General features: G+C 38.6%; 1 protein-coding gene across 1 annotated transcript in view; it reads right to left on the bottom strand.

Annotated features, from left to right (window-relative positions):
* Nucleotides 1–21966, bottom strand: part of Sulf1 (sulfatase 1) — a 177586-nt gene that overhangs the window by 114912 nt on the left and 40708 nt on the right.

Below are 21966 nucleotides of genomic sequence, written 5' to 3' on the forward strand. Positions count from 1 at the left end.
CTACAAACTATTTTCTGAAATAGAAAGAGAGGGAGCACTTACAAACTCATTCTATGAGGCCAATATCACCCTGATTCCAAAACCAGGCAAAGACACATCAAAAAAAGAAAACTTCATACCAATATCTCTAATGAATATAGAGGTAAAAATTCTCAATAAAATTCTGGCAAATCGAATACAAAAACATATCAAAAAGATCGTGTACCATGATCAAGTGAGGTTCATCCTAGGGAGGCAAGGTTGGTTCAACATACGGAAATCAATAAATGTAATTCATCACATCAATAGACTTAACGATAAGAACCTATGATCATCTCGATAGACGAAGAAAAAGCATTTGACAAAATACAGTACCCCTTTATGTTCAAAACACTAGAAAAACTAGGGATAACAGGAACATATCTCAACATCGTAAAGGCTGTCTACGCTAAGCCTCAGGCTAGCCTCATTCTAAATGAAAAAAAATTGAAGGCATTCCCTCTAAAAACTGGAACAAGACAGGGATGCCCTCTCTCTTTCACCACTTCTACTTAACATAGTTCTTGAAACACTGGCCAGAGCAACTAGACAGACAAAAGAAATTAAAGGGATACAGATAGGAAAAAAAGAACTTAAATTGGCACTATTTGCCGACAATATGATTCTATACCTACAAGACCCAAAAAATTCCACCAGAAAACTTCGAGAACTAGTAAATGAATTCAGCAAAGTAGCAGGATACAAATCAATACTTATAAATCAAAGGCATTTCTGTATATCAGTGACAAATCCTCTGAAAGGGAAACGAGGAAAACTACCCCATTTACAATTGCCTCAAAAAAATAAAATAAAATAAAATACTTGGGAATCAACCTAATGAAAGAGGTGAACAACAAAAACTACATAGTTTCTTCCTTTTCTATGATCCAGGAACTCGTGCCCTTTACCTGGTCATGACAAAGATTTTCCAACTTGACTTTGAAGCTTGAAACAGACAAGGAAGAACTATCAGAGAGTTCCTGTTGCTCCTCAGCTGTCTGTTTTCATCCCCAGTTTTACCAGCTGTGATTATGTCTCCTGAGGATTGGTGGTTCCGTGGTCAGCCTGTGTTCGTCTTACTTCATCCTCTTACCTAAGTGCCACCCAATCACAGAATGGGATGTGACTCTTCTCTAAGAGATATATGCCCCAAAGTTAGATTTTTTTAAGAATGAAACTTTATATAACCAAATGATCCAGTTTTTTTTTGGTCACAGCTTAGTTGTATATAATTAAAGAAAACAGCTGTGATGTTGCACCCTAGTAATCCCAGGGACTGGGGAGACTGAGGCAGAAGGACGACAACATAGTGAAACCTTGTCTCAACATTAAAAAAAAACCCAAAAAGAATGGGGATGTAGCTTAGTGGTAGAGTACCCCTGGGTTCAATTCCCAGGACCACAAAAATATTAATTAGGCACAGTGGTGCATGCCTGTAATCCCAGTGGCTCGAGAGGCTGAGGAAGGAGGATCTTGAATTCAAAGCCAGCCTCAGCAACATCGAAGCACTAAGCAACTCAGTGAGACCGTGTCTCTAAATAAAATACAAAATAGGGCTGATGTGGCTCATTGGTCGAATGTCCCTGACTTTAATCGTCCGTATCCCCCCACAAAAAACTTATATATATGTATAAATGATACATATAAATCATCATTATAAGAATTACAGAAAACCAAGGTTTATAGTAGTTGTCTTAATCTCAAAGCTCATTATCCACTCAACTAATCTTTGGAGAATGTGCCATAATTTTTTCACCTTTTTCTTATGACAGAAGAAATCCGAATTCACATCTGTCTACAAGATTTTTCAATTCCCAGTCTTATTTGGAAATTACAAGCTCACAACCATCCCTACAACTATTTGTCCCATGTCACAGGAATTGCTGAGTTGGGGTTTTGGTGTGGTTCTGAATATTAGCATATTCATGCTTTCTGTGCTCTGTTTGGATTCCGTGGTGGGGGAAATGGTGGAGCAGAACAGCAGGTGGTTTCATCAAAATCTCCCAGAAACTCTGAGCTCCTCATTCTTAAGGTCAGGAGGCAATGTGCCGAAGGTCATGTGGGGGCAAAGGGCAAGAAGACTGAAAAGGATTAGAGGGAGATAAAGACTCTGGGCATAAAAGAGCCCCTGGGAAAGCAAGAACCTGGCTGGATGTATCACATTTTTATTATTTAACTTAAAAAAAAAAACTTTATTCTTTCAAAGCCAGCCTTCTTTTGGTTGGATGCATTGTGCTGGGGAAGGGGAGAGGACAATTTTTAATCAAAATCAACAAATTCCCTCTCTTATTTCCTCTATCCTCCTCTATAACCAGTGACACACATAGAATTATTATTCTAGCATCATTTTTCATCATACATTTCCCTGCAATTCTAAAGAAAAAGAAACAGACGCACGCAACACATACACACACACACCAGCACAGTACACCCACATGTGACATGCACACACAGGTGACAGGTGTCCACAACAACTGGGTAGAAACCACACAATGAAAATCTCAATTCGTTTCTAAGTCTTTAAATCTATGTGGATAGTGGTTGTTTATTTTTCATTTAATCTACCTGCCTACCCTTCTGCCTATCCTTTAGTTACTTAGGAACCTGTAGAGACACCTGCAATTTTGATTTTTTGCATAACTGATATTTTAAGTAAACCAAAGCCCTGTGCCTGCTTAGTCCCTAAGCTGCCCAGCAATGCCCTGCTGACACCAGCTAGCCGGTGTCTTTGAGCATCTGGAATGAAGTTTTCGCCCTTTCTGCAAAGCCTTTGTGCTTTCTGACCTCGGGTTCTTTCCTCGGGCTCAGTAGGTCATTCACCTTATCTTTTCATTTGCCCCCAATGACATGGCTGTTGTATGGCTTTTGTATTATTTGGGTTTTACTATAAGGCTTTCCATGGGACAATGTCCTAGCTAGAGTTCTTTTTTTCCCTATTATCTTCTCTTTGCAACTTTTCTGTTTGTATGCAATTTACAGATTGACAATGTGATTGTAAACTGTTCAAATGAAGCTCGGGAATACAAAACTACTTTTGCCTTTGCGGTTCTGAAGAGTGCTTATACCTACCTGTAGGTATGAATGTCATCCAGTCAGTAGTCAGAAAACTGGAAGGCAATTCTCAAGGGTCTGAAGCTACTAGCCCAAGACAAACAAGAACTGTTCACACTGACATTTTACTATTTGTATTTCTCGAGTGCTTGAAGTACTTTGGATTAGTTTTCTCCTTCAGACATTTACAAGAGGCTGTTATTAATTTTTAAATTCTCTTTCTTTTGGGGGATGGGGCATTGGGAAGGGAGGAGGCAGTATCTTTCTCATGAAGTTAATCCTGTAACTTGAATGAAATTCAAGTGGCCTCTCTATGGGCTTCCAGAACAAGTACTTTGAAATGGAAGCATTTTAAAACATGGACTAATTTTAAAAAGTCAATCATCCAAACAGATGGACTAATAAAATAAAATTTTAAGAAAAGATAAGTTGATCTTCGGGGAATGAAAGTCTATGACTTCATTTTTTAGAGATGAGGTCTCGCTGTGTTGTTCAAGCTGACCTGGATTCTGCGAGCCTCCTGCCTCAGCCTCCTTAGGGTCTGGAATTATAGGCCTGTGCAACCATATCTGGCTCAAAGTGCATACATTTAAATTCTCCTTTGCATGTAGTCAAGAGCCTTGGGAGGAAGTCGTTCGTCTTCAGGAGGAACTGAAGAGCAGTTTTCTCCCTTGACACAGTTTGCACTTTTGAGTACTGCCACTTAGAGGAGGATTTTTGTTTCACTCAACGGACTGACTGGTGAGAGGGTTACTGGGTCAAACTTCACTATCCTAAGTGTCCCTAAGCTGGCAGGAGCAGGCAGAAGCCCTGTATTTGGTTATGTAACAATTTGTACTTCCAAATATTGGGGGTCTGGAGTAAATCTTGCAAATCTTACATTAATTTCTAATCACTGTTTTAAAGTATATTATGTTGTTCTTCTTTTTTTGTATTGGGGATTGAACCCAGGGATGCTTTATCACTGAACCACATTCCCAGCCTTTTGTACTTTTTATTTTGAGACAGGGTCTTGCTAAATTGTTTAAAGCCTCACTAAGTTTCTGAGGCTTGCCTCCAACTTATGATCCACCTGCTTCAGTCTCTGGAATTGTTGGGAATTCAGGCATACACCATTGAACCCAGCTTGAAGTATATTATATTCTTTCAAACTATAGAGTTAGGGTTGACCTCTCTACTGGAGAGCTGTAAGAAATCTGTACCAAGTGCAAATTTGCCCATCCTCTACCAAAGGTGCACAATTCCTAGCAATCACACAAACCCCTTCCACGCCTATCATTATAGCTTGATGTCCTACAGTGGTAAAGTATCATGGTCATCTTAGAGTGTAAGCTCCCTGAGAGCAGAGCCTGTGGGGGCACATCCTATATTACCCCCTCAGTGTCAGAACAACATCTTGCACTTGTAAAGCATGCAGTGATATTTGTTTGAATGAAAAAAATGATATTTTTGTCATGTGAGGTGAAGTCCACAGTCTACATTGCATAGTATCAGGTATCTGGTAAATTTATTGCAGTTTTTATAATATTGCTATTTATAGTGAAGTCCAAAAGCAAGATGATAATTCATTAAAATCTTCTACTTAATGTCTTATTTGAATATTTTTTTTCTTCCTAATAGCTTTCCTAGAAAAGGGCAAGAAAGAAGGTTTTCTCTAGTTTACTGATTTTTAAAACGAGCCACCTGCTGTCATCCTGGGCTCTCTGCTCACCACAGGCGAAGACATAACTCATAAACATGAAAAGCAAAATTACTCCAGGGAAATTCTACCCGGTCACCTTTCTCTATTTCACTCCAAAAGAAAATAGGATTCATTTCCACTATGAAATTGAACTTACAAGACTCCGTCCCATTGAGGACTTCCTGAGTATTTATGGGCTCAGGCTGGTACCGAACCTGCCCAAGGTGCTATTCCTGATTTTCAGATAATTTGAAAAAAAAAAAACTATTTCTCTAGCATCAAGAATGGAATACAGCTGCTACAACGATGAAAATATAAAAATTTGATCACCTCTTATGAGCTGTCACCAGGATAAATACCATGAATTACTTTTGTGGGCATACAATCTGCACTGGTATCATTGAAATAAGTTCACTTCTGAATGATCTTTTGTCAAAGCAAGGAGAAGATTCAAAGTCATAAAAGGGTAGTAAAGCTACCATTATACATATACAGCAACTCTATCTACCATCCTTCAGAGAGTTCAGTTTTTTCCCAGGGAAGATATTTGGTTTATTATTGTCATTAAAAAAAAAAAGACTGGGCCATCTATACTTAAATCGGATTCCTTCTGTGCTGTTATTTAGTATCTGTCTAAGGATTTGTTGTTGTTGTTTATTTTACTGTAAAACAAGAAGAGTAAGTTACTGGGCATCTTGATTGCTCCTGGTTAGAAAAGGGAAAAGACTCTCATTTTGGCAAAACTCTGCACACAATCATTCATCGTGGTTTGTATGTAACCATACAATCTTTTCAGAATGTAACTTTAGAAAACTGAATGCAAATTTGGGTGTATCTATTTATTCAGTATCATGCTAAAAATCTTTTTTAATATCTCTGCCAGCCTGCCTGCCTTCTTCCCTTCCTCAATTCCTTTAATTCTCTCTCCCTAGGCACTCCTCCTTAAATCTATTTCCTGTCTGACTTCTAATCTTATAAAAACAATTAACATCTGTTATCAGACAACACAGTCAACTACTTCCATAGTTATTGAATGGCCCTGCGATGTTGCCCTTCATTTCTAAGTTATTTTAGTTCCTCCTTCACTTTCCCTCCAGGATTTCATGTCTGAATTTATGGAGATTTCTAACATTCATGGAGGGGAGCTCACCAAGCATCACTGCGGGGCCATTTCTCTACTTCAGTGTTTTAGTCAGATTTTTCTCTGCTGTGACTGAAAGATCTGATGAGAACAATTTTAGGGGTGTAAAATTTATTTGCGGGCTCACAGTTTCAGGTGTGGTCCATGGAGAGCAGGCTCCATTCCTTGGGTGAGGAAGAACATCATGGTGGAAGAATGTGGCAGAGGAAAGCAGCTCACGTGATGATCAGCAAGGAGAGAGAGAGAGAGAGAGAGAGAGAGAGACTCTCCACTCACCAGATATAAAATATATACCCTAAAGGCACATCCTCAGGGACCCCCCTCTTCCTCTTCCAGCCATACCCTATCCACCTTCAGTGAACCACTCATTTGATCCCAGCAGGAGATTAATTCATGGATTGAATAACCCAATCATACCTCCTCCAAACCTTCTTGCATGGTCTCACACATGAGCTTTTGGGGGACACCTCATATTCAAACCATAATACCTAACTACTCTCTAGCCCAATCTAGTCAATCCTAGCCCATGTCAGCACTTACAACTGCTCCCCGCCTCATCTCAATTTCATGGGTCCAGTTTTCTGATCATTATTCTCAGTTGCCAACTCTACTTTTTTTTTTTTTTTGACATTGTGGTCCCTCCAAGTCCTTTGACTCTACCACTGTCACCAGTCACTCCCTGGAGATCTCTATTCCCCTCCTTATCAGGCTGAATTCCACAGTCAGTCATTATACAAAGACTCTCAGCTCCAACTCCTCTCTGCCTAGTCCATAGCTACCCCTGTGCAATTCTGCATGCCTGGAGAAAACCACAAAATTACCCTGAAAGGTCTCAGGTTATATATTCAGTTCCAAGAACCCTGAGGAGGTCCTTAGTGCTTCTAGGAAATGAGGCAACAATACTTCATTGTTTCAGTGCATTTGGAGGTCTAACTGGTATCTTGAACTAGATTTCCAAAATTACTGAACTCCTGATCTAAATCCTGATCTAACTCCTTCTTTAATTTTTTTTCCCACATAACCACATCCAACTGATCAGGAAATAACATTGGCTCTATTATCAAAAATAGCTAGCATCTATTTTTGTGACTTCAGGTGCTATTACCAACTCTAAACAATTATCTTTTTCAACAATCTCATAATCTTTTCACCTTTGTTCAACTATCATCTTAACAGGACTGAGAAAGTTCTTTGATATTTAAACCAAGATCACAATTCCTTTGAAAATCCTGCACTGGCTTGCTTGTTATCCAGAGAAATGGCCCCAAAATCCTTTCATTTCTATGGCCCATTGGTCATATGCAGAACTGGTGTGACTTGAGCTATCTCATTTCCTACCACTCCCCTGTGGACTCCCTCCCCTCTGTCATGATGGTCTCCTTGTGGTTCCTTATGTAGGTAGATGCCCACCTGGGCCTCTGCTCTGCTCTGCCTGACATGCTCCTCTTCCTTAGACCTTGCTGTTGCTTCCCCACTTCCTTCGGGTTTCTGTTCAACTCTTAGCCATTGGTATGAGCATCTCCCTATGAGTCCTTTTCAACACTGCAACCTACCCTAATCTCAAATTTTGCTTCTACTTTTATTCCATAGTACTTACCACTTTCTCATATAGATTCTATGTATTTGATTTATGTATTCGGATCTTGCTACTAGAATGTAAGATCCACAGAATTCTGGATCTCTAAGTATTTTGCTCAATGAGTATCTTAAATTCCTCAGAACAGGGCTTGGCATGTGTTGTAGTTTGGTTCTTAAATGTCCCCCAAAGACCAAGTGTTGAAAGATTTGTTACCAGGCTGTGGGACTATTGGGAGGTGGTGAGAACTCTAGGAGGTGAGAACCTAATGAGAGGAAGTTAGTTATATGGGATATGCCCATGAAGAGACACTTCCTTGCTACCATGAAATGAGCAGCCACATATTCCTCTCAAAACTAAAACAAAAACAAAAGCAAAACAAGAACAACAACAAAAAGCCCAAAGCAAGGTCAAGTAATTGAAACCACAAACCAAAACACCTTTTCCTTTATTAAGCTGATTTTTCTCAGGTATTTTATCACAATGATGGAAAACTAACACACAAGGCATGTAACAATATTCACTGAATATTGGCTGAAGCCATGAATGCATTAGCAAAGGAAAAAACTGGGAACAATGAATTAAGTTGGTCTCTCTGAGCTGTTTACTTGAGAACCCTTTTCTTGAGACTTCAAAAGAAATTCTTTCCCCAAAGTGCTTTGCCATATACTAGAACCTCTATGATTGAGCCTGTCTGGTTTCTCAATTAGAATGAGTTCCAAGTGGACTGAGACATTTTCCCTCACATCATACTGAAGTAAGGTGTTCCTGTGCCTCAGCCTCTAGTCATGATTATGCACACTGTGGGGACCTTACACAAAGTGCTTTTTGAAGGATGGAACTAGGTGAGTGGCCTCGTTATGGGGTCTGATGTAAAATCAAAACTCAGAGCAGGTTCACCTAAAAGCTTAGCCAAGTTTCATATGTGCCTGGCTTGCCCTGAAAGAGAACCCAAGTGGATAGATCATTTCAAATGGAAACTATGCAAAATTCAGTGGCTTCATGTGGTTTTAACCCTAAACCAGGTGGAACCTGAGGCTTTGGCAAAGGTTCACTTTAAATTCTTAACTGCGGAATGTAAACCAAGGAGGGGAATGCTGGGGAAAAAAAACAAAGTGAAACAAAACCCTTAGTTTTAAACAATTTTGGAGCCACGGATTTAAATCAGTGCCCTTTAAATGCCATTTCACTCAGACTCGAAACGAGTACGATCATTATTTTGAAAAAAAATCTCCTTCAATAATGCATCAGAATTTCAGGGGTCCTTAATGCACATGTGGAGATTAAATGATTATTTCCACCTGGCAGGTTGTGTAATCAAAGAACAAGGATGAAAAGCCGACTTGCTGCAGGTAACTGAGAAGAATGAACCGACAGAGATGACACCTCGTTCACGGGGAACTTCCTTAGCCTGAAATACTGCTGCTTTTCATTGAAAGGAGCCAGAAATATAGTCCAAAAGGAACAAAAAAGAATTTTAAGAATCCTGTGCATCAAATGAGATTGAGTATTACCAGACTGTGGTACCGATAATAACAATACTGTGTGAACCTGGACTGACCTACATAGTAGGTAATGTGGGGTGTGTGTGAATAGAATACTTCTGAATTTTAGGGAATTTTAAATAATGAAGTAAAGATACCCTCACTATAAGAGATGTATCTATCTCTCCCAGAGATTTTAAGCGTTATGATTTTTTAAAGAGACTTCCCTAGGCCTTACATTCTTCCAGATTCAGTTACTTCTTTTGTGAAACCTTGGGCACAGGTGTTCTACACTGTGCCCTGGGAGGCTGAGACAGGAGGATCATGAGTTCAAAGCCAGCATCAGCCACTTAGCGAGGCCCTAAGCAACTCAGTGAGATCCTGTCTCTAAATAAAATGCAAAAAGGGCTGGGGATGTGGTTCAGTGGTTAAGTGCCTCTGAGTTCAATCTCTGGTACCAAAAAAAAAAAAAAAAAAAAAAAGACTTTAGAGGGAAATCTTTAATGCAAACATGCAGAACTTCCTTCCCAATTTCTACAGTTCAGAGCTATCGGACTATGATTCTTATTTTGTAAGTTGACTTTTTGATCATAGAAAGATAGCTGGATAGGCCAACTCAATTTACATGAAAAGCTATCATAGTCTTTGGAAGATTAAATGACACTAAAATATGGAAGTTTATAATCCTGCTATATGCTTAGAGAAATCCCTGCAGGTTGATAGTTGTATTTGCCAATTTCATGGGCTGAATGCTAAAAATAGTTTCTACTACTTTACTTCTATAACAAGTTGTCATTACTGTCCTATACTGCCTGAAAACATGTGATCTTGGCTTCCAGATACAATCTTAAGAGTTGTAAAGAATGTTAAGCATAGAATTTGTCCAACCTTAGCACTGATCACTAGCTTATGTGCCTTCGATTGTGTATTAGATTTCTCTGTTGCTTAAAAGGGCATGTTACAGAAGTACTTTGGTATTTATATCAATGTCTCAAGTATGGGGTCTGATATAAAATCAACACTCAGAGCAGGTTCACCTAAAAGCTTGGCCAAGTTTCATAGACACCCTAAATATTGTGGCTTGCTTTAACAATCACTCAGTCAATATTTATTATAACTGCTATGTGCTAAACTTCCTATTAGGCATTGCAAATAGAGATAAATGAGGCCCAGTTACTACCAAGGAGGGTATGACTGATTAGTGGGAAAGGAAAAAAAAATAGAAAAACTGTGATGGAACTTGAACTTCCAGTCATGATGGAGTCACTGGTATCAGACTGGTCCAAGTACAGGTGAAGTTCAAAGCCAGCATCAGCCTGCTTAGCGAGGCCCTAAGCAACCCAATGTCTCGGACATTGGGCAGGCTGCAATCCCTGAGGGGAAGGAGACAGGTGAGATGGGTTCTCCTGGAGATGCTTGCTGGACACTGGCCCAGAGAGAGAAACCTGGACAGAGAGGAGAGAGTGCTATTTGGGGAATTGAAGTGGAATTTGTAGGATAGAGTAGGAGAAGAGAGATCCACATAGAGCATTCCAGAATCTGTATGGGGTTGCCTCAAATCGTTGAATACTGAGCTACAGATGTGTAGAGTGAGACTCCAATGTTGAGCAGCTGGTGATTCCCAGGGGGCTGCCAGTTGAACAACTACATTTGGCATGGCTGGGAGACATTCAAGTTCTGACAAGCCTTAGTGGGAAGAGCTGGGTGTAGATGAGGCATTCATGAGAAACACAAGTGGAGACCTCAGAAAGGCCAAGCCTTATGAGCTCTGGAGGATAGATCATTCTAGATCTTAAAAACAAGCTTTAAAAGAACCAGCTGATACTCAACTAAATTAACTGCCTTCTGAACACAACTAAATATTTTTTAAGAGAAGACAACAAAATTTAGACTACTTACAATATCCAGCGGTCAGTGGAGTATTGCTAGATGAAAAAGCCAGAAAAATGTGACCTTGTTAGTAGAGACATGGAAATGACAGAGAAGATGGACCCACCAAATTAAGCCTCTAAAATAGCTATGCTCAAAGACTTTAAGGAAAATGTGGCTAACAATGAAGAGATAAGAGGATGCGAGTCAAAAGGACCAAATAGAATTTCTGGAGCTGAAAAGTGCAATGCCTGAAATGAAGGGCTTTCAGCAAAAGTTAATTCTGTCTCACTGACTTGAGGAGCATGAGCAATATCAACTAGTCTAACATGGGTGTGTTTGGAGTACTGGGAAGGGGCGGCGGCAGTGGAAAAAGAATTCTAAGCAATCATTACTGAAAAACTTGCAGTCATGTTAACAAATATAAATTCTACACATCTGAAAAGTTCAACTAACTACAAACACAATAATCAACACAATGAATACCATAACAAAAGTATATAACCCATATGCTTATGATACATGTAAAACACAGATTGAGTATCTCTAATCTGAAAACTCCCAATCTGAAATGCTCCAAAATGTGGAAATTTTTGATCATTGGCATGGTGCTGCAAATGGAAATTATACACCATGAATCTCTGTTTCATGCACAAAATTATTAAAAATATTGTATTAAATTACCTTCCGGTCAAGGCTTATAAGAAACATAGCTGAGGGGCTGGGGTTGTGGCTCAGTGGTAGAGCGCGTGCCTAGCAGGCGTGAGGCACTGGGTTCGATCCCCAGCACCACATAAAAATTAAAAAAATAAATAAATAAAGACATTATGTCCATCTACAACTAAAAAAATATTCAAAAGAAAAAAAAAGAAACATAACAATTTTATATTTAGATTTTAGTTCCCATCCCCAAGGTATTTTATTTTATGTACATTATATATTCGTGTGTGCATATATATATATAATATATATATATATATATTATATAATATATATATTCCAAAAATTTTTTAAAATCTAAGATCTAAAACACTTATAGTCCCAAACATTTTGAATTATTAGCCAGTATTTGTGCTTTTGTTTTTCTTCTTCCTTCTGCACACCATCTGGAGTATGCACTGAAGTTTCCGCTCTTCTCTAGCAGTGTCAGGACGACTGAGATCTATGGTCAAGAGAAGGGAGAGGCAGAGGTAGGCAGTAGAGACATAGAATGACTATACAGAGAGACTCTCATCTAGTCCTGCTTCGTTGCCATTGGCTTAGTATCTGGATGCCTCTCCTCTCATCTGCTTCATCCATGCCTCATAATTAACTTGCTCCTACTTGACACAACTCCTCCACCTCAACGAACTACTTTTGCACCAAGGTTCTGGCTCTCCTTTTGGCTGTCCTTCCACCTGACTCTTCAGGGATCCATGGCAAACTCCATTCTCCTTTCCCTACTTTGAGTCCTTTCATCTCCTTAAAACCCTTGCTCTCTGGTTCCTTCATCTTTCTACTCTTTCTTCGGTGTCTTGCCAGCTCTTGGCATGCCTATGTATGAAAAAGAAGTGAAAAACTAAAACATCCAAAATTGGTTATTTTAAGAACTTTGAACAACATATGCTATGTAATCAGAATTTTGAATTCTAGGGCTGTGGTTGTGGCTCAGTGGTAGAGCGCTCACCTAGCATGTGTGAGGCCCTGGATTCGATCCTCAGCATCACATAAAAATAAATAAAATAAAGGTATTATGTGCAGCTACAATTAAAAAAATAAATGTTTTTTAAAAAGAATTTTGAATTCTATATATAAAAATGCCTTTTTCTATGTCAATTGCAAGGGCATATGCCTGTAATCTCAGCAACTTGAGAGGTTGAGGCAGGGAGATACGCAAGTTTGAGACCAGCCTTAGCAAACTTGGTGAGACCCTGTAGTTCAGAGGAAGAGCACCCCTGGGTTTGATCTCTGGTACCAAAAAGTAAAATAAAATAAGATAAAATATCTTTTTCAAAAGTATAAAATACAAGGAGAGTTAGTACCCTCCACTTGGTGAAAAAAAAATCCAAAATACTTAAACTTTTCTTCATGAGATTTCCTTTCTCAATATTCTTTCTCTTTTGGTACTAGGGATTGAACCCAGGGTGCCTAACCACTGAGCCACATCCCCAGATCTTTTTATTTTTTATTTTTATTTTGAGACAGGGCTTCACTAAGTTGCTTAGGGCCTGAGTAAATCACGGAGTCTGGCCTCAAACTTGTGATCCTCCTGCATCAGGCTCCAAGCCGCTGGGACTACAGGTATGCACCACCACACCCGGCTCCTTTCATAATTTTCTAAAGATATTTTCCCCTATTTTCAACAAAAGAATCTGAATAATAGCACAAATTGAAGAGGAGGAGGCTGTACAGTTGTCAACCTGGAGCTTTAGTATCACATCATTTAAATAGCACCGTAATATAGCTCTAAAAAATTAACAAACATACATAATTTGCAAATAAACTATTAAAAACTGTTTTGATGACACATGTCATTAAACATCTATCCAAACCCATAGAATAATACTGAGAATGAGCCCTGATATAAAACATGAACTCTGGGTGACAATGGTGTGACAATGTAGGTTCTTAAATCCCCTCAAATAACAGATATAACAGGTAGACCCTCTGGGGGCGGTGGGGACAATGGGGGAGGCTGTGCATATGACGGGGTGGAGTGAGGACATGGGGATATCTCTGGACCTTCCTCTCAGTTTTGCTGTGAACCTACAGCTGCTTTTTTTTTAAAAAAAAAATAAGTCTTAAAAAAATGTTTGATGAATCGGACCCATTTTATTCCTTTGTGGCCTTTAGCATCCAACTCTGTGAGGCTACACTAAGGGAGAGAGTGGACTCGGGTATATGTGTCCAGTCTGTTTGGAGATCAGAATCTGGGTCCAGCATCCTGAGAACCCATCAGGAAATTCTTCTTAAAGGATTTAAGTGACTCTCAGTGTTTATTTGCCAATATTTGTCAAATCGTCGTTGGATGGGGGGAAAAAGTTGAATGAAAGACTACATAAATGTAAAGGAAAGTCAGAAATTAGAAAGCTAAAAAATGGTTTCAAAAAGGTTCTCCAGGGCTGGGATGTGGCTCAGTGTTAGAGCATTTGCCTAGCATGTGTGAAGCACCAGGTTTGATTCTCAGCACCACATATAAATAAATGAATAAAATAAAGGTCCACCAACATCTAAAAAAAATTTTTTTTTAAAGTTTCTCCATGTGCTCCATGTGTACATATCAAAATGATGATAATATTCCCAAAGTTCTTTCATATTCATGCATCATTTGAATTCCTCAACAACTGTTGAGGGTGGATGTGTGAGTATTTTAAGTGTGTAAAGGCAAGGTATTTTCATTGATTGTTTGGGAGGCAAATGCATATGTCCTACTCTTTTCTAACACCAGTTTCCACAGGACAAGGGCTGTGAGCCAAGAATGGCTCCTCCCCATTTGTGGCATTATTGTCTACTTCATCACTGGAATTTTAAATTTCCTCTTGTAAGGACAAAGCACCTTATTACATGTTAGACGTTTTCTGAGCCCTTACTAACATTTGAAATCATCTAACCTTCATTCAACACGGATGAATGAAGTTGATTATTACTGTCCACCACTTCTCAGATAAGGACACTGAGGCACACAGAAATGAAGTCACAGTTAGCAGATGGCACAGCAGGGATTCAAACCCAGGTAATCTGGCTCCGGAATCTGTGATTCTAGCCTCTATAGCACACTTCTTTCAGGGTCACTACAAGTTGGGGTGGGGGGGGGGGAAGAGGTTTCCATTTTTAAAAGATCAGATTTCCTTTCCAGGTGATAGCTCTTGCGCTCTTCCCAAAGGCTCCCTGAAGTAGGAAAAGCTCTTTCTTACGTCACTCTAACATATATCATTTTCTATATTTGCAGACATCTGCAGAAGCCAATAGTTCAACCTAGTTATGATGAGGTAGTGCCTGGTCTTATTGCCCACATGAGTCGGGGAGAGAAAAAAAACCAAAGTTTTGAGAGTCAGAATTATTGTCTGTCACCTTTAGGGGTAAGCTGTCACTAGATAGTTATTCATACATGTATACACAAGTCCTGCCATACAAACTCTGTCGTAATATTTCCACAACCAGAGAGAAAGCTCTTTAAACTAGCAGGGCTTCTAAACAAAAAATGTAAACTACATTCCTCTCTTTTCACCCAGAAGGGACAGTTCAGCCCTTATAAACCACTAAGCTGGTAGTGTCTACGACATGTTTGAAAGAAGTTCCTCTATAAATCAATGTTTGGGGGTGTAAAAGGCAACAAGAAAATTGAATATTTCCCTGAGAGAAAGGCACTCTTGTGACAGGCACTGACAGTGAGCAGAGGGTTGTCATGTTTTATCTCTGGCCTCTGTCTGGGGATCCAGATGATAGCAATTTCTCAACCATTTTAGTGCATGACAGAAGCCAATCAACAAAATATTAAAAGCAATAACACCTACCATCTCCGGGAAATAGTCTTAGACGTCTTTCTAATTGCAAAGATGATTTGGAGTCAACCCTGACCTGAATTCCAACAAGTGCCAGTGTATATGACAATACATACTACTTTTATATTTTTTTAATTCTGTTTTAAGTGCTTAAGCCAGTACAGATTATCCATTCTATTTTATTTTATGCTTTTTAGTGTTTTTACTGCAGTGAATATGTAGTTATAATCCTATTCTATCGCCTTTCTACTTTGCAAAACATTTTTGAATTTTTGCTAACCATCAAAACACAAAACACACACACACACACCACACACACACAAACACACACACACTGGGGTTAGTTTACTGGCAGAGAGAGACATAAAACTAAAAGAATAATGAGGGAGAAATAAGGTGCTGGGAATAACACAGGATGATGGGAACTAAAGATTACCACACATTACCTTAGCCTCTTAATATTACAACAAGAACAATAGGTTATGTTAGAGTGGCTTCCTACATCTGCTTCCCCCTAAAGTGCTTCATACTTTCAACATCCCAATGAGGGAAAATGGAACAAGTATATTTTAAGTTTGTACAGAGTTACAGAATAAATAAAATGCCTAAAACCAGATCCAACATCCTGATTCTCACTTCAGTGATCTTTGGAGAGCAGAATTATGTGACTTGTATTACAGCACACTTATCACCAGGAAAGAAACTCTATAGCCCTATCTGTAGCACAACACTGGCTACTCCAAATACTGCTGGGCCGTGGCCTATGGACACTGTGCAATGCTGAGCTCATCACACCTGTACCCCTGACTGGACTGGACTCCCATGGATACAGATGAAGTTAATCTCTTGGGATATTCATATTTTATGTAATAAATAAATGAATACATTTTTAATGTAGAAAATGTATCAAATCCCTTTTTGGTACAAAATGTAATTGCTGAATAATATTCCAAAGTGTATATATATACACCACATTTTTTTTTATCCATTCATCTACTGAAGTTTGGTTCCACAGTTTAGCTATTGTGAATTGTGCTGCTATAAACATTGATGTGGCTGTGTCCCTGTAGTATGGTGTTTTTAAGTCCTGTATACAATGGAATATTATTTGGCATTAAAAAAGAATAAAGTCATGGCATTTGCTATAAATAGATGAAGTTGGAGAATATAATGCTAAGTGAAGTTAGCCAATCCCCCAAACCAAATGCTGAATGTCTTCTCTGATTTAAGGCTGCTAATTCATAATGTGGTGGTAGGGGGTGGGCATAGGAGGATTAGATGATCTCTAGATAAGGCAAAGGGGAAAAAGGGAGGAAGGGGGCATAGGGATAGGAAAGACGGTAGAATGAGATGGACATTATTACCCTAAGGACATATATGAAGACACAAATGGTGTGACTCTACTTTGTGTACAACCAGAGATATGAAAACATGTGCTCTATATGTGTAATATAAATTGTAATGCATTCTGCTGTCATATATAACAAATTAAAATTAAAAATATGTGATCACAAAAAAAGGGTTAAAAAAGGTAAAAAATGTAATTGCAAGAAATTTTAAATATAATTTTATGGTGAATTCCATCATAGAAGCCACGACTAGCTTACTTGCTTTGTAAACAACAGATTTGCTTATTATAACACCTGTATTTTTGATGCTGATGAGCACTGACTATAGATAATGGACTTGGATGTCTTTAGAGGTTACCAAAAATAAATAGAAGAGAAAACAATTAAGTCGAGTCCTGAAAATTTGGGAGCTTCTGATAGTGCTGACAATTTGTTGATAAAATTTTTGGTTACTTTTGAAAATTTCAGAGTGCTGGGGATTGAACCCAGGGCTCATGCATGCTAGGTAAGTGCTCTACTACTGAGTTATATCCTTAGTCTTTTTGAAACAGAGTAGTTCATCAATTACCCAGGCTGGCCTTGAACTTTAGACCTTCATACCTCAGCCTCTTGAGTAGCTGGGATTAAAGATGTGTACCATCACACCTATCAATTTTAGCTATTTTTAATTTCTAAATAATTAGTATATCTCAAATACTCTATAACCAAATTACCTTTCATTTTAAAATAAGGGTAGCAGAAATCACTGAAGTTTAGAATTTGCAAAAAAACAAACAGAAAAAAAATATGCCTCTTTTTATTTTGATAGCCATATCCAAAGCAGTTTTCAAACAGCTTTGTCCCATATACACCACAAGTTCCTTTACAACCTAGATTCTAATGAAGGTTGCCTAGGAATTTGAGAGCAAAAGCATTAGATGGATATGAATTCCCACTAAAATCCAACTTATTTTTTACATTGGCATGTAATCTATGAAAGAGATCCTGACTCTGAATATATGCATATACTTAAAGCTCAGAGGGTTTCCAAAAATGAACATTCCCTACAAATTCTCCAAGTTACAGATACTGTTGTAAAAGGGTTGCATACAATGTTTCAGTTTTACTAGTATACTCATATAGGGGAAAAAAAAATTAGGCTGGGGAAGTAGCTATGTGGTAAAGCAGCTGGCTAGTATACACAAGGCCCTGAGTTTGATCCCCAGTACTGACCACCCCCACAAATTAAAAAAAAAAAAAACCCTAAACATTTCTTTTAAGCTCTATTTAAAAATGACAAAATCTTAATAACAAGATTTGACCTTTCCACCTAATTAGTCCAGGGATGCTTCTTCGAAAGTCTAACTTTCCTTTATAATTATGATGCACTCTTGTGTAATCTAAGCAGATAAATTAGGTCAAATCAGGACACCATTGAGAGAAGAAACCTAAAATTGAATGCATTTGCCACAGGAACTAGGAACACAAGATCAAATGCTCCTTCTGAAAGCAGAATTAATCAACTCCATAAATGCTCTAACATGGCAAAGGCAGTGTTTCTTTTCAGGAAGTGGCTTCCTGAAACTTTCTACTGAGGAATATATTCCATTTTTAACTTCAGTGTGCCATTCAAAATCATCCTACAAAAAAAAAAAAAAAGAGCAACAATTTAAAACATCTGGCCTGATACCAAGTTGTATAATTGCATTCTGTTTCTTTAAATTGAATATGTTGCAAGAATCTGGACCCAGTTTCTATTCCAAACTGTGGCACAGTGATTTTAGACAAGTGCTGTTAGCCCAGAGTAGGCCATTTCTGCACATCTCATCTTCCAAGTCTGGGAGCAGAGTTCTATGTGAGTAGCGGCTCTTACACCCCTACTGAGAAACATCCCAGCAAAATAATCTCTTATAACTGTGGTTCTGAGAATAGAACAAGACTATTGTTGTGTGTGGCCTGATTTCATTTCAGTGATTGTCCCAGTGAAGAATGACATCACCCCATTCTTTTTTCTTGACCACCACTTGTGAATGTCCCTGAGCCCCCACCATCTTCATAATTAAGCTCTATCCCCCCCACTCCCAGCTCCCGGCTGCCAGGAGAAAAACTATTTTCTTCCTAACTTCCTGCCTGAATGTATTATTATGGCAAGAGCAAAGGGTTTTCCTCTGGTCAGCCAGCATGCCTGCCTTCTGTGTCTTCATCATATCAAACAAAGCACTATTCTGTGGGTACCTAAGGCTTACTGAGAGGGTCTTCTACTGGGACAGGTCTCTGTCTGATGAGAATATAGAGAAGCCAGCTAAATACAGTGTAACCTGAGGGGCACGATATTTCTCATTTCACTAGCTCACCAGGCGGTGGGTGTAGCTCAGTGTTAGAGCTACTACTGCATGTGTGAGACCCTGTGTTGGATTGCTAGCACTGCAAAAACAGAAACACCCCCTCCTCTGCCTCCATGAATCCACTGGCTTTAAAGATGTACTACCTAAATGGACTCATTTAATTATGCACATATATGTGTGCAAATGCGTGTGTTTTTACATTCTAACCCTTGTGTATTGCTCAGACTGCTACTGAAAAACACATGACAGTCTTTTTGTCTTAAAGGGATAAGAGGCTGATGTAGGAAAAGATGCTACTTTAAAAACTGGCATTGGATGGGGCTGAGATTGTGGCTCAGTGGTAGAATGCTCTTCTCGCATGTGTGAGGCACTGAGTTCGATCCTCAGCACCACACAAAAATAAATGAAATAAAGGTATTGTGTCCATCTACTACTAAAAACAAACAAACAAACAAACAAAAACTGACATTAGAGCTTAGCACAGTGTTGCACACCTGTAATCCCAGCAGCTCAGGAGGCTGAGGCAGGAGGATCTCAAGTTCAAAGCCAGCCTCAGCAACTTAGCAAGACCCTGTCTCAAAATAAAACATAAAAAGGGCCAGGGATATAGCTCAATAGTTAAGTGCCCCTAGGTTCAATCCTTGGTACCAAACAAAACAAACCATTGGCCCTATCTGAGAGAAGGCATTGACTCTGTTTTTGGATTGTTAACTCTTGCAGGGAAAAAGCAAAACAAATGCTCTGTCCCACACCATGCAATAGACCTTGATGCACAAATTTAAAAGAAAAATGAAGAGAAGGCAGAAAATTTAAACTGTCTTGCTATAAAGATAAGACAAGAAAGATATCAATCCTGTATTCTATGTTTCAAGTTATGTAAAGTGTTAGATAATACCATTTTAAGTTGCTGCTTTTGGGGATGGGGGCATAGCTCAGTGGTTGAGTGTTTGCCTAGCATGCATGAGGATCTGGGCCCCAAACCCAGCACTGCAAAACTAAATAAATAAACAAATAATAAATAAATTAATAAGTAAATAAAAGAATAGCCAAACAGCAGCGATTTTCTGTTATTCTACCTAGAATATATCCACAAAGACTGGCTTGATGTACATATAGCTTATTGTTTTTTTAACTCTATAAAAAATTTCATGTTAGGCAGTAATTGTTTTACAATGAAAACATGCTTTTAAAATGATGTTAGAGTTCTGTTGCCTTCTTTAATGAGCAATGTATAAAGACAATAAGGGTGCTCACAAAGATGAAGAGTCTGTTTCACATACAGCACCCCCACATTCAGAACTCAATTCTGCAAAGATTTAAATGCTTACTAGATAACCATGATCTTAGAGTTTTTAGGGTCCACGTTTACTATTGATTCCTTAAAAAGATGTAATTTATTATTGTAATTGATGGAGAATTTTGAAGTCACTTAAACAATTGATGTATTAAATTTGCCTTAAAATACAATATTATTAAAAATTAAAGTGCTGGGAAGGCACAGCTAAGGCATAGTTATGGTGATAAAAATTTCCATCCCAAATAGGCATTAACAGGGCTAAGCAATTTCCTTACAAACAACGTAGCCACTGTTCTAAATGATCCCATCTGTGTGCACCAAACCTTGTCCGACAGCGCAATATTAGAGGCCAGAAGGTACAATAACAGCCATTCATATTTTGGCAGGTGCATTTCAAGCTGAAAACCAGGTTCCACAAAAAAAAATTGCAATCTGTTCCTCGGGTGTAAATATTTTTGATGAGATTTAATTGCCTTTTTGGTGTCTTATTATATTACCTTTCCTTAAAACAAGAGATAATCTTCTGCCAACCCAGAGTGGAAATGTCTGAGATTTGTTTATAATAATATCTCCTGGTTCTATTTCTTGAGTTATGTACGTTGGAGGTGACAAAAATTTCAAAAAGCTACAGATGAGCAGTTCTTAGGACAGAAAAAATATTAAATTGAAGAACGTGATACCCAGATGACATGAGCAGAGGGGTAATAAAAAAATGTGCAGGGCAGCATTCTGAAGCCATATGGTCCAGTAAAGTGGTCCTTATTTTATAAACCTGACTGTCCAAGCACTAAAAGGACTGATTTCTTTCTACAAAATATGCTGGCTGAGAGGACTGTGGATGTGTGAATACAGATGTACCAAATGACTCAGCTGCTTATCTCATCTAGCTCAAATGACGGAGTTGGATGAGGAGGGACAGAGGTCTTGAAAGCCAGCAGTCAGTTAGACATTGTATTTGAAATTTCCAGCCCAAAAATGGAAAAAGCAGATCAACGCCAGCTCTCACAGGGAACCCGCAGAGTTTTAAGAAATAAGTGTCCTGCCTGTTAAATTTGAGCAAGTGACTCTGATCCAGTATTTGAGAAACACTTATTTCTGTTTACCCATAGAGTACGCAAAAAAAAAAAAAAAAAAAAAAAATGAAAAGGATGTAATGCTTCAAGGGGTGGATTTAGCCATGAATGGGAGGAAAGTGTGAAGTGAAAGATTACTGGCTACATAACAAACAACACAGAGTTCCAGAAAAGTGACCTTTTCATTGCACAAAAGAAACCAAGATAGATGCTTTGATGAATCAGGTCTTCAGTGATCTCCCGGGATGAAGGGTGGCCTCCAGTACTCAAGTGTTTTAGATCTTCTATAGTTTCTATACTACAGGCCAACCTCTTTCTTTTCCACAGAAACAATGATGTCCTGGGCTAGAGGTTTACCAAGAAATGCTTGGCAAACTGACTCAAGAAGATAAAGAACTTCAATGAAGTCACACTTCATGAACTTTATCTATGTTTATCCTTTTTAGTTTCTGTTTGGAATATTTCCTGAGATCTTCCTTTTAACTTGTCTTCTGTTACTACTGATTGAGCTTGTGGGTGACAAACATGTGACACAGGGTAGTTATCAGCCATTCATGGTAATACTCCAGCCCTTCTGCAGAGAAAGCTCTGAGAACAGAAGGAAAACTGCTGATGCTTATGA

This window comes from Marmota monax, unplaced genomic scaffold (assembly GCF_021218885.2).
Source record: "Marmota monax isolate L192 unplaced genomic scaffold, Marmota_monax_Labrador192_F-V1.1 WCK01_AAM20220418_F8-fsc00044, whole genome shotgun sequence".
In the NCBI taxonomy this organism is placed as follows: Eukaryota; Metazoa; Chordata; class Mammalia; order Rodentia; family Sciuridae; genus Marmota; species Marmota monax.